Below are 17,970 nucleotides of genomic sequence, written 5' to 3'. Positions count from 1 at the left end.
TTGTTCAGAGGAGGTTTGCTGAAGGCTGAGAGAGTGTGACTTGTGTGCGTGGTGTCTTCAAGTTGCTTCCAACTTACTACAACCCTAAGGAGAAAATATTATGGGATTTCCTGGCAGTTTACTTGCAATTCAAATTCTCATAAATTATTGCAAGCCTCCCAACTAAAATTTTCTTACTTGAATGCTAAAAATAAAATGTGCCTCTGAAGATAAAATGTGCCTCAGACCACTACTGGCATGCAGCTTTCAGCATAAGCTGAAAGCTGTATATGGTGTGCCCGCGTATGATGCGGGCGCATTGTGTTTTCTTTTTTGCAAAAATAACATTTTTCATTAAAGAAAAAGTTATACCAATTTATTATTGCTTTTCCCTACTGAATGATTCTATGATTCTATGAAATAGCCTAAGATGTTCCTGTGTCTGAAGTAGAAAATGTGCTAAATGGGGATAAAGATAAAATTATGAGTTAAGCAAGAAACAGTATTCCGCCCTTGTAACAGTTCTTCAAATCTTCAACTAGAGATGGGTGCATACCTTTTGTCTTAATAATAGGCTGCCCAGAGCTTGGGAAAGTTGCTTTTTTGTTTAGTTCCCAGAGTCCTGTAAGATTCTAGAAGTTGTGTTTCCAAAAAGTAACATTTCTATGATTTGACTTTAATGTTTTACATACACACATTCCCCTAATGTCTTTACAAAGGCATCCTAAAAGTATGAACCTGCACTTGCTGACCTAACTGCCTACTCATCTCTATGTTTGGTATTAGTTAGAAAGGGGCCATGTACATACAAGTCCTCCACACATTCAGGATTTCTGGGGTGATCAGAACTCCTGAAAGTCTGCAGGAGACCTGCAAACTCTAAATATGTATGTTGTTTTACACTAATGCTAAAGACATGGATGTCAGAAATTGCCTAGCAGATACTGGGTGCCTCCCTCTCAACGTGTTTAGTATTTAGATGTGGTGTTTGAGTGCACCTCTTGTTTCATTTATGTGTATAATAGTGTGTTTCTAAATTAAATGTATAGCTTGCTGATTATTCCAGGAGCATATTACTGACAGATGAATAAAGGCTATCAGCAGTTGAATTAAAAAAAAACACCTTTACCCAGTGTTGATATTAAAGGGCGCATACTGAGAATTTAACATTTAGTCTCACTGTTTTGACACTGATTCAGCTTTGAGGCCATAGCTTCTCACTGTCATGCATACAAAAATACTGATTTTTATATACCTGTGCTGTGTTGCTTATAGTTTTTCCCAATCAAATTTTAATTTGTGTTGCACTGGAGGATCTTGAAGTTACTGCAGACTGTGTAGAGCTTGCTGTCCTAATGTTCATTAATTCATTTAAGAACTTCTGTCCCACTCTTGTAATTTTCATTGCTTATTTTTAAGTAGTGGTTGACTGAAGACAGAAAGGAGGGCACTACTAATACAGAAGCATCAAGAGAAGTCAGAGGTGTACTGGAAATAGATTTTATTTAGCCCAGTATGTTTTAAATCTTTTATACTTTTTTAAGAGCACTGGCTGAATAAAGCAGCCAACCTGCATTAACCTAGTGTTATGGGGCTGGGTTTTTATTCAGACCATGCCCCTGAAAAAGAGTTATTGATTTGAAAAACATTGTTGTAACAGAAGTAGCCAACTGATGTTTGCAAGACACTACTGTACTATATTCCAGTCCTCTTCCCTTCTCTTACCTCTGGTTTTAACACTGGAATATGCACTAAGTGTTCATGTTCACTTGGATAATCTAAATCTTCAGAGGCACATTTTATTTTTAGCATTCAAGTAAGAAATTTTTAGTTGGGAGGCTTGCAATAATTTATGAGAATTTGAGTTGCAAGTAACCTGAAACAGACCCTGCAGCATAAAATATATCAAGGATATGAAAGATTGGGTATGAGTGGGAATGGACTGGTCCTTCTGGGAAGATTCTGGTTATCTCTCTAGAATAGTTGAATAGAAACACTGGCAGTAAAGGTCAGAACTTGAAAAAGTTCTTTTTTGCAGGGCTATATACCCCCTGCCAGCATGACCACATTTTTTTCAAATACTCTTCAGATATTTGTGGTTAAATATATATGCCACTGTGCTCTAAAGTGGATAAGGGCCCATTCACACAACTGAAATAACTGGACTCTAACTGAAATAATAATTATGTTATGATAACCTTACCTATGCCTAAGGATTATTTCATGTGACAAGGCTCAGACTGTGACTAATATTTCATATTGCCTAGTATGAGAAATATGGTTGATGGAATCATCTTAGTTTATTGGTGTTAGAGCTACAGTTGTATGATCTACAGACTATCAGAAAGTTCAAATTCCTGATCAGCCATGAAATTAAGTACATGATGGAGGTGTTCACAGAAAACAATAAGCCATCATTCTGGATTGACTGAGCATTCATTCACTCAGGTGGCTCCTCTTCCCAACAGAAAATAGCTTCTGTAACCACTGTCGCTGTCAAATGAAATCTTAGCATTACATCCGTATCACACTCATAATTTCTTGTTCCCAAATAGGCCAGGAATGCTAAGTCAGGTTCAGAGATAATAGGATCTCAGGGTGGTGTATAATAAACTAATTTTAAATATGGTTCCAGGATGTCAACTTGATTGTTAAGGGAGATCAAATGTGTGAGAGAGCAGGAAGGAGACTTGAAGTGATCTGCAGTCTGAGAGAAGAAATGCTGGGAAGTTCACAAAGGGAAGAATATAAGTTAGCAACTGTCCAGAAAGGATACAGAACTAGATGGTCAGCGTGGTTTGAAAAGAATATAATGTATCTGCAACAATGAAATTTGAATTTACTGTTCATGTTTACTGGTAATTCCTTCAGTTTTAAATTGACAGCAGCTGAAAAAGTGGGTTGCTGTCCAGTGGCAATGTTTGAGGCCATGCTTTTGTTGTGGAGGACTCTTTCTGGTTTGGTCCTCAATAACTTCTTTGTGTTCTTGTACATTTTAAAGGCAAAAATTGGAATAGTGCAAAAGACTGCCTCAGAAAGTGGTCCTTCTTGAGGGTCCTTGTAGAGATTTTTAAGCAGAGAGTGGTGGGTCATCCCCCAAGGAATGCTTTAGTTGTGTATTCCTGCATGGCAGGGGGTTGGAGTAGATGGCCTTTGTGATCCTTTCCAACCTTATTATTCTATTATTAATCTTTTTATTTTAGTCTTGCATAGTGAAAATGAATGATAACATCCATATTATTTGGTTTGCTGATTTGGAATAGGAAGAGGACAACTAGTTAACAAATTCTTTAGTTGTGGAATGACATAAAATCCCAAGATCTGTATAATGTTTCTCTCTCTCTCTCTTTCTGTGTGTGTGTGTGTGTGTGTGTGTGTGTGAGAGAGAGAGAGAGAGAGAGAGAGAGAGAGAGAGAGAGAGATTAATAGGAACTCCAGTGGGACAGCCTCTCCTTTGTTTATTACAATAAAGGCTAAATTTAATTAAACAGACTCCTCAATCCAATTTAAAATTTCTAGCAATGGGAAACTGAGAATCTTCCTAACAATAATCAAAGTGTTTCATTCTTTCCCGAACTGCTTCATCCCCTCTGAGGAAGGTTTTGGACTGTTCAGACCTACCCTACTGGTTTCATTAAGAGTTTAAAAAAACTGACTTTCTTGCTCAAAAGCTGTTAAATCTTGCAAAACTCAATAAATTGTAGTTTTTTATCATTTTGAAACTACATGTAGATTTGTCAACCTCATTCTCCAAATTTAAAGAAATCCTGATTTTAAGGTATTTTCTTGCAACATATAATCTCACTATCAACACCAAGATTTGTGTGTATAAGATTAATTTGTTTATTTATTTATTTATTTATTTATTTATAATACTTATACCCACCCTTCATCCAAAAAGTATCCCAGAGCATCTTCCCTGCTTACAGTCTGAATAAGGACACACAAGGAAAAGAAGAAAGGTGTCTTTAAGGGGATGAAGTCCAGCAGATACAGGTTGAATCTCCCTTATCTGAAATTCAAAATACTCCAAAATCCAAAACTGTCCACGTGGGAGACTGAAATAGTGACAACTTTGCTTTCAGTGTATACAAACGTAGTTTCTTGCACAAGATTATTTAAAATATTATATATAAAATTACTGTCAGGCTATATGCATAAGATGTGTACAAAACATATATAAATTTCATGTTTAGACTTGGGTTTCATCTCCAATACAGCTCATCATATATATGCAAATATTCCAAAACTTTTCTGGTCCCAAGCAATTTGGATAAGGCATACACAACCTGTATTGCCTTTTCTTCTCTCTCTCTCTCTCTCTCTCTCTCTCTCTGAGGCCAGAGCAGTGGCAGTTGGAATGGAAGAAGAGCCTTTCACCAGCTGCTTGGGGTCAAGGGATGATGGAGCTGTGCCTGCCTCTCTTTCACTCCTCAGAGGCCATAGCAATCTGTTTAAAACAAAATCAGCTCAAATAGCATTTAGGAATATTGTTGGATTTGATATCCTTCTGTGCTTTCAAATACTATTTTCCCCATAATCATGAAAATAGATCATCAAATATTCATCTCTTGTATTATAATTGTTACTTTTTAAAAAACATGTAGAGTTCTAAGAGTCAGGAAAGACTATATAAAAAGCATTCATTGGTATCTGTTGTAAAGTGTCTTGCCTTGCCAGACTATAAGACCCACTAGGTCATTGACGTGGGGACCCTGTTGGGTGGAGAGGCAATAAACAAATGTCATAAATAAATAAATACTATATAACTTTTGTATAGTTTTATATATTGTTGGAACATCACTTAATATTTCAAGGAAGCACAAGGGAAATGGAACATAGGAACATCATGTGGTCCCCAAACTGTGCCCTTTAAGAGATTTTGGACTTCAGTTCCCAGAAGCCTCAGCCATGTTAGCCAGTAGTCTGGAATTCTGGGAGCTGAAGTCCAAAATCCCTTAAAGAGCACAGTTTGGGGACCCCTGTGCTAGAGCATGCTCCCCTCCCTCTCCAGCATAGATACAAAGAGTTGAGAAGCTTTCCCTTCAGATTTCTATTAACCCCAGTTTAATATGTCATCCAACCCTAAATGTGATTGATGTAGATAGACCGTGATTTATCTAAACAAGGCCTCTTCATAGCCCATGGTTTGAAGTTGTCTCATTTCAAACAAACTACAATCACAAATCGTCTTTCTAATATAAGTTTACTGTATGTGTGTGCATATATATATATATATATATATATATATATATAAAATAAAATTTTATTTGTAGCCCACCTTTCCAGCGATCAAGGCGGGTAACAGCATATAAAAATTTGACAATATACAGTCCATAAAAACATACCAGAAAATATTAATCAATAAAACATCAGCAACTGCTACAATACACTAACATCTCCAGCTAGCACAATAGTGCAACAGAGAGGGGAGAGTGGGAGTACTTCAGGGTATTAGGGGTATGCCTGCTGGAACAGGTGTGTTTTAAGCCCCTTTTTAAATTGGTCCAGAGAGGTGACCGAGCGGAGCTCGCCGGGGAGTGAGTTCCAGAGCTTAGGGGCCGAGATGGAGAATGCCCCCTGGGTGGTGGTGGAATATCTCGCTTCCGGAACTCTTAACAGCTGCTTCCCAGCCGACCTGAGTGTGCAGGGCAGATTGTATGGAGAGAGGCGGTCCCCCAAGTACAAGTAAAGCTAATCATAAGGAGAGGTCTGTATAAGAGCATCTGATATACCCTCTTGTGATTTAGACTAGCAGATTGTCCTTCCAAAATGGAAGAAAACATTGATCTATCATAGTCATATAGTCATGAGTTTCCATGAACATAGTGGCTTCCTCTCTTTCTTCTTCTCTAAATTCAGAAAAGAAACCCATTAAATGCATAGACATTATTGCTTCATAAAAGAGAAAGTGAAACCTGTGCATGTGTGTCAGTATATGAACATTTAAGAATGTATTCCGTACTTTGTCAAAGAAAAGCAAGAACTTAGAGGCCCAGAGGTTAAATAAGTCCACAACCCTTGCAAATAAATGTCCCAACCCAGTGTGAAAGGGGTGTGTGAGAGAGACTGAATTTGTTGTGTGTGTGTGTGAAGATGGTATATTACAGCTCTCTTTTATACTACCTGTTTCCTTTCTTCCTTCAGTTTTGCATACAGTCCAGCACCATGATCAGAAATGACATTTGGTTCACTCCTGTCAAATAACACTTGAAAGTGCCAAGGATTATGAACATATTCTCATTTGCCTATATTTTATTTTCTGGCTTCTGCCAGAATAAACTGATCCTGTAAGGGAGAACGCTGGCTTTTAGAAACTGCTGCTTCTTTGTTTTGTATGCTCAAGCAGTGCCATAAGGCAACTCTTTCAGACAGACTTTGCAACAAGGTCAGTGCTTTAAACTTCCTTGCTGAGCTTAGAAATAAGAAATCTGATTATAGCATCATTATGTTTCGAATGCCAGCTTGATTATGGCAGACGTATAATGTCAGGTTGGCAGTAAGCCTGCATGTAATTTTGTCCTCTTTTGGCACTGGAAAGACAAAATCTTGGATGCAGAGAAACTCAAGTAGAGTTTCTGCAGCCTTCTTCCTGTTATGGGTGTGCTCCTGAAAAATCACTCCTGAGGGCTTGGGATCTCTTATGAACAGCATACAATGTAATATGAAGGAGACTCTTGGCTGGGAGACAAAAGTGGTAGAAACAGAAGAGCCCTCCTCTGCTGCTCATTGTGCAAGCAGAAGTGTTTTCCACTCATACAGGATCTTTACTTCCAGCCAGAATCTGTAAGTTGGACTATTCTAAATGGAAGCAATATTGGCAGTATTGCTCTGTCTTCCCACATATCCTTTGGTTTCATTGACAGTTACAGAGCTGAATGAAGCTTGCTCCCAGTTTAGCATGCTTAACATTGCATAATTAGTGTGTGTGTGTGCCCCTTCAAGTCATCTATTGACTTATGGTGATCCCATGAATTTCATAGGGTTTTCTTAGGCAAGAAATGTATTCAGAGGTGGTTTTGCCAGTTCCTTTCTCTGAAATATAGCCTATAGCACCTGTTATTTGGTAGAAGTCTGCCATCCAGGTACTAACCAGGATTGACCCTGCTTAGCTTTCAAGATCCGGCTCCCAATTAAAAGAGATTCTAACTGGAACACATTTACTTCAAGCCAGTCCCATAGATTGTGTTTTAAACTTGTAGCCCTATCCTAAGCATGTTTCTCTTAAACATAGTAAGGGACTAAGGTAGAGTTGCGCGAGGGCTGAGCGTTTACACACTCAACAACCCTACCACGCGCCCTGGCTCTTATGGCGCTCCTGTAGTGCCAGGAATAGGAGCCGTGTTTTGCAGGTTGGGGGCATGATGTCCAGTTGCCACATCCCCAACCCTGCACTTCCAGGGGCGGCACAGAGCCACCCCTGTTGGGCCATCTGTCAAGCCCCTTAGTCTCACTATGTTTAAGCAGTGAAGTCTGCTTAGGACTGCATCCAAATTTTGAAATAAAATGCATTGGGCACTTAAGAAAATTTGAACTTACTGAAACTTAATAATTACCCTAAGCTAAAAAAAATTCTATATTCCCTCCTTGGTTATTTTAAATTGGGTGTCATTGCTGTACCATTGAAACTGCTTTATACACTGTCACTGTCTCAGGTCTTCCATTATTTACCCCTTTTATTTTAATTGTCCTTGGCAGTGTGCCTTAAATACAGAGGATTTATAAGCTTGCCTTTAGAGAGAATAGAACCAGTATCAAAATATGCTAAATATTTTAATTAATGTAAATAAATGTTTCAGCACACAGTTGCAGCACTGGTGGAAAATTATCCTCCAAAATGATCTTGTCAAAAGATATTTAAGCACTTGGTATTTCCAGCAGTGCTACAGAAAGAAAGAGTCACTTGAAGGAGAGTTATTGAAGTCATTTTCTTCCCCACTTTTAGAACTCTCAGAGCACAGGAGGAGGGGGAGGTAGAAGATATTAATTCTAAAGCATCACACGACTGAAAGCAAGATGTCAAGTACATCCTGCCAGCTCTTTGCAGGCTTGCTAGCCATTTATTACAATTCATCTGAGCCTTCCACAGAGTCTCTGCTTATATTAATTCTTTTGTTTGTTTTTTAAGAAATTGCTTTCAAGAGTTGTCAATTTTTTTTGACAGTTTTGAGTTGACACAAACCTGTGCTGCATCCACACTGCAGAAATAATCAAGGTTGGCAATGCATTGACTACTATGGCTCAGTGCTGTGGAATTCTGGGAATTATAATTTGTTGCGGCAACAGAGCTCTCTAACTGAGAAGACTAAGGCGGGTTACAGACCGCCGAAAAGCGGCGGCCTACACCCGCCCCTTTCCCCGCTGTATCGGGGCCTCAGCTGCCAGACTGGCAGCCTCCGAGGCCCTGATCCGCCGCTTTGCAGGCTGTGGGGAAGTGGCAAAAGGCCGCTTCCCCGCAGCCTGGAAAGGGGTGTCCTTGGGGCTTCAAGCCCCAAGGACACCCCAATGGCAGCGGGGACTCCCAGAAAGGGGCCGCTTGGCCCCTTTCTGATTTGCGTCGCTGGTGCAGCCTTCACACCGCTGCACCAGCGACACAAACCAGGAAGCAGCTCCGTTTCAGAGCTCCTTCCTGCTCTGCCGAAAGGGCGCATTAAGTGCCCTCGTGCGGAGCGATGGCGTCATGTCCGCACTGCCTCGTTTGGAGGCGGCGCGTTTGTGACGCCATCATGGCGGCGGCCGTGTGTGTGCAGAGCGGCTGTGTGTGTGCAGAGCGCGTACTAGGGTTAGGGGGTGAGGAAGCACCGCCCCTTCCTAACCCTAGTACACGCTCTGCGCGTACTTTAATGGCAGTCTGTAACCCGCCTAAATGCCTCATAAAACTACAAATCTAAGAATTCCATTGCACTGAGCTATGGCAGTTAAAGCAGTGTCAGACTGCATTATTTCTGCCCTGTGGGTGCAGCTCATGATTACGTTAGAGCAGAGATGAGCAAATGCTTCAGGGTCAGGAGCCACTTGTCAGGTTGATCACATGCTCAGTGGCCCCACACCTTTCGCTTTGTTTTTGCAATTGGGTGTGCTACTTAATGTGTGCTAATAAATTTAGCTACATATATGCAAATCAGTTAGATTTCAAACTAATTATTAACCTCCCCCCAGGCATATTAATAAATAAAATCTCCTCTACAAACCTGTAGACTATACTTCGTTATTAAATTTATATTTCTGTATAGAGGAATATTAAATGCACAGAAATTTACTTTAATGTGATTGTGACTAATTGGCTGTGATAGAACAATTGACTGTGTTGTTCAGTGTTGAATATATTGGCCATCTCATTAGCCATAATCAGTTGGAAAGTATTGTTCTTTCCCCCATTGCCCATTGCCTATACTTCATGAAGCAGTTTGTTATCATATTGTGGCAGCAAACTGCAGTGTGAAATAATTTCCACAGGCTTCTGTGGAGATATAAAAGAAAAGGTCTGTTGGTATTATGCACTCTATAGGCTGCTCTTTGCCTTCCATGCATTAGAAGAATTTATTCTTAGTTGTTTATTACAGAGCTTGGAAATTTTATTTTTGGACTTCATCTCTCAGTATTCTCAAGCCAGCATAACCCGTGACCATGCTGCCTGGAGAATTCTTAGAACTATAGTCTAGAGAATTATAGTCTGCAGGTTTGTAGAGGATTAATGAGAAGAGAAAGGAAATCCATAAATCGATAACTCAAGGGGAAACTTACATGAATGTAGACCTTCTCAAGAGTAGTGAGTAGAGAGTGACGTCAGCGGACTAAGAGGACAAAGAGGAGGGATAAAAGAAGATAGAGTAACCCCAAAGGATGCTGGGACACGTAGTTTCTTTCTTTAGAAAGACACCAAGTTGAACTCTAGGTAGAGAGAACAGAAATATTAGAAAGACTATTGAAACTATTGGACCCTCTGAGAGACATATAAATTGGGTGGATTTGGCATTGAGCAGACTTGATTTTCGGACTCAAATATACAAGAACCTGCTAACTTTCATAAGGGCTATTACTGTTTTAAAATATAGCAGGCAACTGCAGAACATCTATAGACTCTCTCAAACTTTACTAAACTATCAGGTACCTTTCTTCTTCCCAGCTTCCTTTTTCTTGTTCCTTATAGAACTGTTGTTCAGTTATTCCTAAAGCCACGGCAGCTCATGATCTATTTCTTCCTAAATCTCTCCACCTTCTCACCCTTACTGAAACTTGACTTTCTGCCCATGACACTGCAACCTCAGCTGACCTCTAATTGGGAGGTCTTTCCTTCTCTCATACAAGCGATCAAGAGGGTAGAGGCGGTGAGTGGGCCTTTTGCTGTCTAGCTCAAGTTAGTTTCAGCTATTGTCCCATCCATGAACAATTTGTTTTTCCTCTTTTGAGTGCCATGTTGTTAAACTCTCTCTCCCTTTGCATCAGCGGGTTGCAGTTATCTTTCATCCACCTGGTTCATTTACTACTTTCATATCCGATTTTAATTCCCAGTTAACTATTTTCCTTTCGGATGAAGTCCTCACTCTTATTTTGGGAGATTTTAACATTCATGTAAATGATCCTAAAGATCCCATGGCTTTGTGTTTTAGTTCCTTGTTATCTTCATTTGGGCTCGAGCTCCGCTCAGACTCACCCACACATTTCCTTGGACACCATCTTGATGTAGTTCTTACTAAAAGGTGTGCTATTTCTGATTATGGTACCATTGGATTTCCATTGTCGGACTATTATTTTGTTTCTTTTGCACTTTCTCATAGTCTACCCCCTTTGTCGCTTTGTTTGTTGCTCATTTCATGATCTTCATTCTGTTAATCCTGAGGCCTTCTCGCATGTATTTTACTCTTTGTTGTCCTCTTTAAATTTAGGTGACTCTGTGGATCCAGCTGTTTCTTTACTTATATCAACTTTATCTTCAGTTCTTGATAGTTTTGCCTGTTTAGTAATATGTATGACCTTCTCTTCTAAGCCGCAGCCCTGGCTCACTCCTTCTGTTCAGTATCTTCGCTCCTGCTCTCGAGCAGCTGAACGTTTATGGAGGAAAACCAGTGACTGGGCTGACTTTATCTGTTACAAACTCATTCTTTCTTCTTTCTTGTGCACTATTTAATTGGCCAAACAAAAATACTACATTTCATTAACGAATGACACCCACAGCATCTCTTTTCGACTTTTAATTCTCTGTTGAAGCCTTCTCTCCACCTTTCCCTCTTTCGTTTTCTCCCAATGATTTTGCAATTTTCTTTAATACCAAAATTGAACTATCTATTCCAGTCTTGAAGTTCCCGACTCCTCAACTCTATCAACATATCAATCACATTGGCTACAGCCAAATCAGGCCAATTTTTCCTTTATAATATTGCTAAAATCAGACCTTTTCTTTCACTTTCTTCTGTCCTGGTTATCTCTCGCCTTGACTACTACAACATTCTTCTGATGGGGCTTCCTTTGTCCCACCTTAATCCCTTGGCTTCCATTCAACATTCTGCTGCTAGTATTATCTTTTTGCTAGCCGTTTTGATCATATCACTCTACTTCTGACATTTCTGCATTGGCTGCCCATTGCTTACAGGATCTTGTATAAACTTCTTTTAACCGCCAAAGCTCTACGTAATTTATCAGTTCTCATCTCACTTTACCATCCGGCTGGATTCCTACAATCTAGAGGCTCAGGGCTTCTCACTCAACCAATCGGATTGGTCCTTTTTTGGTTGCTGCACCTTATTCTTGGAACTACCTCCCCAATCACCTGTGGATTATTACTTCTTTAATTAATTTCAAGTGTGAGCTAAAGACTTTCTGTTCTCTGAAGCTTTCTGGACTGCAGTTTAATATTCTCTGATAATCCAGACTAATTGTGCATTACTTGTTTGTGGTTTTAATGGGATAAATTGCTAGTTACTGTATATTATTTTATATCTTATGACATTGGCAGTTTTTATGTTGCTTAATGACTTTGTAATAGCTACAGCACTATATAAATAAAAATAAAAGTAAGTAAAACTTACAGCATTATATAAATAAAGAGAAGACATTGTCCTGTTCCTTCATTTGACCTCAAGTTCTCAGATTGCACCAGCCAGAGAGCAAAAAACAGGCTTTGCTGTGTGATCAACATGAAGGACAGATGTAGTGCCAGCATTTAATTACTGGTACAGATGGCCTATTTCTGCTGGAGAGGTGGTTCTCAAAATGTTACACAGCATTGCCACTGTAATGTTTGAGGCCTACCAAAATGTGGGCAGGCAAAATGCCATCCATTCAGATATCCACCAGGGTAGGCAGCCAAATGACTATCAGCTGTGATCATGAATAGCTAAGAACAAAAAACAAAGGTTCTTGCAGCTACAGAAAGTGTTTTGGCACTCTTAATATTATCTTAGTGAGTAGCATCTTAATACAGTTAAAGCAGCAGCTTGGAGTTTGTCTTCTAGGATCCATTTGATTATTGTGATGCAAAATATACTCTTAATGGAGGAGAGAGGCTGTATACATCTGTAGCAAAAAGAAGAAGAAGAAGAAGAAATGCTGTGGACCTTCTGAGGAAAACAGGTTTATTCTGAGAATTTCAGTAGTCTCATCAATTGAGTGTGTGTCTGTGTGTACAAAAGAGAGAAAGAGAGATAATATTCTGTGTGTGTATGTGTTTAACAAAGTGTATATTCAAATGAGCAAATGAAAAACCACCAATAACCCTTATGCAAACCCACATAAATATTATCAATCTCAATGCTTCCTGTTTTTAGTATTTCCTGGGCCAGTTATTTTAACAGCTTTGTGATAGTTGCAAGGTCCACGGCTGTCAGGAAAGACTGAAGATTTGCTATAAGATGATGTTGGAGTATACCACTACTGGCTGCAGCCTGATGATTTAGAAAAGGGTGGGAATAATGTGACCCTCTGTGTGATCTTTGAGTCACAACTCCCAGCATTCTTCAACATGGGTCTTGCTAACTTGGCTGCTGGTATTTACATTCTGTCAACATCTGGAGGGCCATGTGATTCATACTTCTGATTTAGGATGTGTAATAGATCTAAAGATGAACAGAAGTCTGAGTCACCAGAGATCTTGTTCCATTCCCAGTTTTTACCACTATCTTCTCAGCTTTAGACAAGTGAATTATTATTATTTTAGATTTAATCCAAATGGATTTACTTTTATTCATTGCTTTCCCTTATGTATAATTCAGTACAAAACCAAAGCAATGGGTATTTAAGTGAAAATGTAGGCCAGTATTCTTTCTCCAGCTAAAACATTTCTGTTTCTCTACTATGCTGAAGCAGTGCTGCAACCCATTTATCTTGAATATGACACAATTTAATCTATACACTTCTTTTGAAAAAGGATTTTTATGCGACTGTGAAATATCAAAAGTACTAGAGGCAAAAAGTATGCCAACTTGAACTGACTTCTACATATGATGAATTGGTAATTAGAATTGGCTATTGCTCTACCAGAATCCAAATATCTGTGTTCTTTCAAAAGTTCCTAAAATTGTTTGGGATGATACAGCAAATTGGGAGCAGGGTGTTTTGTGCAGCACTTGGATAATTAGTCCAGACTCTGATCATATGCCCCCAAATTGGTCATGTGGGTTGGCTCTTTGTTTTAGTGCACTGTAATTATTATGTAAACAGGCATACACTGCAAGTTGCTCTTGTGTTCAACCTATTAAAGAGCGAGAATACCCAAAGGGTTTTGCTTTGCTGGTAAGCAGACTGGTTGACGGGAATCCAGTTGTCTTTCTGGAATTAAACATAATTCTGGGCATTAAAGCTGCAAAGTAATCAACAGTAATTGGAAGTTTGCTTCTAGTAATGACAGAGCCCAGTAATTTTGTTTTTTGTTGTTTCAGCAAATTGTGAGGGAGGGGAGACAACCTGCCAGACAAGAAATATGGTTAAAGCATTTAACAAACTCTGTTCCATTGTGTGTGTTCTTTCAGCCTAGTTAAAACTCTTCATCCATTTTTAAGGACTAAGAAGGAGAAGGAAAAGAAAACTGTGGACCTATGAAAATTGTAACTTAAATCTCTCTCTGGAAACAAAATTGCAGTACTCAATAAACAATTTCTTCAGCACCTGCTGAGCCAATAACAGCCTGGAGGGATTGTGCTGACAGAGCTGCCTGACACAAATCCTGACAAGTTGTAGGAGACAGAATTGATTTTGAAAACACAGATAAATCAGAGCATCCCTCAATCTAGAATACACAGGAGCCACGCAAAACTGTTTTAAGGCAAGCTTGCAGGTCCACATATTATATTGGAACCGAGGCAACATGTCCAAGAACATGTTGCCCAGACTGTGGTCAAGTAAACAGGATTTTCAGACACATTGATGATTTAGACTTAAATGTGCACTCAGTTGTTGTTGTTGTTAAATTTTTAAAATATTAAACTTTTTTTTAATTTATAGGTTTTATGGTCCATAATATAGCAACCCCAAATAAATCAGGATCAGTTCACATTTGTCCATAGTGACATTATAAACCACTTACCCATACTTCAGTTTCATATTGCTCTGGTAATGTGGTGGTAAATTAAGAATGTGATTTCTTCTGTGCACATGTCACTCTGTCTCCTAGCAAAGTGGCATTTAAAATTGTAATCAAAAGTAGCAGCAGGCAAGCTTGGATGATGATGTTTCATAATTGAGATGTGATGAACAAGCAAGCTCTTTCTCTCTCTCTCTCTCTCTTTGGTCATATTATCCAAAATCTTACTTGGCAGGAAGGCAATAATAAGGTCGCACATGAAAAGTGGAAGGCTTAGGGAGGTTCCTTCAAAAAGGATGCTTCTTCAAATTGCCAAGCTCCAGATTGTTTAAGGCTACCAGAAGTTTGAACTGTGCCCAGAAATAAACCTGCAGTCAGGCCATTTGCATGATGGTTATGAGCAAAAGAAGCATTGTTATAGGTAATTTACATAAGCACACTTTCAAATCTTGGTAAAATTGAAATATTTAGGCTTCACAGTAAATATTGGTTTGGTACAGCAACTGTCTTAGGTAACACTGTAATACATGCCTCAGGAAACTTGTGTTTCAGTTTACATTTCCTGTTATAGTATTTGGAGTCCCCACAAGGTCCCAGTGTGGTAGTTAATATGCCACGCATACAGTGATTAATTAAAGTGGCTCACTATGTTGTCCAAACTACAAATTTGAAGGATAATGCCATGCATTCATGTGTTCCCTTCTTCCCATGGATCCTATCCTATCATTTTTGGTTTGCAGAACTACTGTTGTCATAATAACCAAATGGGAGAAACTATGGATAGGATCTAAGATATATGCAAGCTTTGAGTGAATACACAAACAGACTTTGAGGCAGAACAGATGGCGGGTAAGGAGTGGCTTGCTGCTGCCCCTTTGCTTGCTGGGTTGGGGCTACAGCAACCGCATGCAACATTCCCAACCTGCCCATTTCCTGGCACAAAAAGGAGTGGCAGAAAGCTGCTCTTTTTTTGCGCCTGAGAAAGGGTGCCTTTGCTGCCACAGCAGCATTTTTTTTAGTTTTTCTTTGGCACAGCGTGTGTAAATTCTTTGCTGCCTAAACGACATGAATCCGCCGCATGTGTGGTCGGCCGTGTGACTTTTTGGCAGACTGAGAGTGTGTTGCTGTCTGAATGCCATGCCACACCCCTAGTGTGGCAGGCTCTTTTTGACCATCTGTTTTTGCCCATTAGTTTTTCAAAGGACACACACATAGCCCTCAGTAGTTGCTAAATATAACACAGGGTGGAGAAAATGCAGCCTTGTACTACATGTGCCTACGGGGAAGTTTTTATGGCCTCTCAACTCCCCCAAATTTTGAAAAACATTTTTGTCTCCAAAGACTCCTTAGCATGTGGGGGGCAATTTCACCATGTTTTTGGCCAGTCCTGGATTCCAGGAAGAAATTAATCCCTGCGGGGTCAAATAAAAGCCCCTAACAGTTGCCCCACTGATCTAATGGGTCTACAGTATATACTCGACTATAAATCAAGAAATCTATGCCCAAAAATTGACCTTAAAATCATGAGTCAACTTATATACGGGTCAAAACAGTAATGCAGCTCAGAAAGATCTTAAAAGCAGTCTCCTGGCAGTGTCGCACTCCCCCTTCCCTGGCAATGATTTCTGAAAGAGCTGCCAGGCACGAGTGTGTGCACGCATGTGCGTGTGAGCAACATAATTCACTTAGTCCAGTGGGAAACACTTCTCTTCTGTCCTTCCTTCTCCTTCTGCATTGTTCCTGCCCAGCAAGCACCACAGTTTCCAACAGTTACTTCCTTCCCACTTCCATAGAAAACTTTTCTCTCATCCTCCTCTCTCTCTTTCTCTCTGGATCCTCTTTGCCCAGCAAGCACCACATTTTCCCCCAGTTCCTTCCCAGTCCCATGGAAAACCTTTCTCCTAGCAAGCACTACATATACCTCCAGTTCCTGCCTTCTCAGTCCAATGTAAAAACCTTCTCCTCCCCTAAGTTTTACTTTGACTTATCCACGGATCATATCAAAATCCATGATTTTGACCCTAAAACCTTCCTTCAACTTATGCACAAGGTTGACTTGTACACCAGTATATATGGTACTTTCCTATTGACACTTACCTGGAAATATAAGTTCAATTTAACTCAGTGAACCTAGATGCACTGTTTTGTACTGTGAGGATTTAATATGCATTGAACATGTGTTGACAGCAATAGTGAAAAGTCCCATACCAATTTTTTTTTTAAATCTTACTGCTGTGGATTAACACAACTTTTCTTCTGGAATACAACATTATAATAAACACAGAGTTTGCTTTGTGACTGCTTAACTCTTATTTATATTCCAAATGTTCACAGTTAATTACTGCATGAGTGCACCATTAGGTAATATTTATATTATATTATGTTAAGTTTTATGTTGTACCATATATCTTTTCTTTGTGGACGATCATGAATGAATGTTCTATAGGGAAGATGAGGGGAAAGGAATATGAATGTTTAGTACTTAGAGTAATAATTTCTGTTCTCTTGACTTTACATCTGTTGTTTCATTGGTGCTTGAAAAGAGATGAGAAATAAAATATATACTATGCCAATGCTCTCCAAATTATTTTATTTTAGGTGAGACTCATAATCAGAGAATTACTTAACACTCCAGCACAACAGATAAGCTTTAAATAAAAGTTAGCAGATGCTAATATATTTGTGCCAGCTGGCAAGGAACTGTAATGGGAAATGTGAAAAGGGTGTGTGTTTTCTTTTCATTCCAGATAAAAAGGATAACCCACAAACAAAAACCTGCTACTCTACAGCATTCATTCACTTCAGGACAAAATTGCATGTTTTAACAGAGCTACCACTGCGCCATATCTTCTTTCTTTTACAGCACTTAACACAAATGGCATGTGGCATATCATTGCACTCTGTGTTTCCCAGCCCTCCTCTGCAAATAATGTGAGTTGGGGAAATATGCTGTGCAATGACATTGTGTATAATGTTTTTTGTGTTTGACGTTGTAGAAAATGAAGGGCAGTGGAGACGCAGAGGCAACCGTACTGTGTCTATTTAAACATCTAGTTTAGCTCTTGGTTAAATCGAGATCTATTTTTAATTAACTCTGCCCTACAGTTTTAAGGATATTTAAATTGTAATTCTGAAGCCACTTGCCATTTATTAATAATTATTTTATCCTGATGTTTTGTCTGTAATATGAATCATTTCTCAATCAAGATATAAAATAAATGATCATTTACTACATTTACATATTTACTACATTTTCTTTAAAAACCAACACAAAATCAAAATACTGGACAATCATTAAGCTGGTTAATTTCAGATGTTGAAACGATCATCTTGACTTGGTCCTGGGAACTAGCTGGCAAGGATTAGAATTCTTTAAAGATAGGTATATTTCCTTTGAGCCATACAGTTAACAGCTAGATTGCCATAACTAAGGTTGATTTTATTTTTGCTTATAAAAATATAAAGTTATAAAAGTA

The 17,970-nt window shown here is 39.1% G+C and overlaps 1 protein-coding gene across 2 annotated transcripts in view; it reads left to right on the top strand.

Annotated features, from left to right (window-relative positions):
• The window catches only part of LOC149312219 (SLIT-ROBO Rho GTPase-activating protein 1), a 136,617-nt gene that overhangs the window by 54,856 nt on the left and 63,791 nt on the right, over positions 1-17,970 (top strand). The gene's annotated exons all lie outside the window — the stretch shown is intronic.

This window comes from Sceloporus occidentalis, unplaced genomic scaffold (genome assembly GCF_023333645.1).
Source record: "Sceloporus occidentalis isolate IW3139 unplaced genomic scaffold, rSceOcc1.0.p SCAF_5, whole genome shotgun sequence".
Lineage (NCBI taxonomy): Eukaryota > Metazoa > Chordata > Lepidosauria > Squamata > Phrynosomatidae > Sceloporus > Sceloporus occidentalis.
The sequence above is the reverse complement of the archived record's forward strand: the minus strand, read 5'-3'. Positions and strand labels throughout refer to the sequence as shown.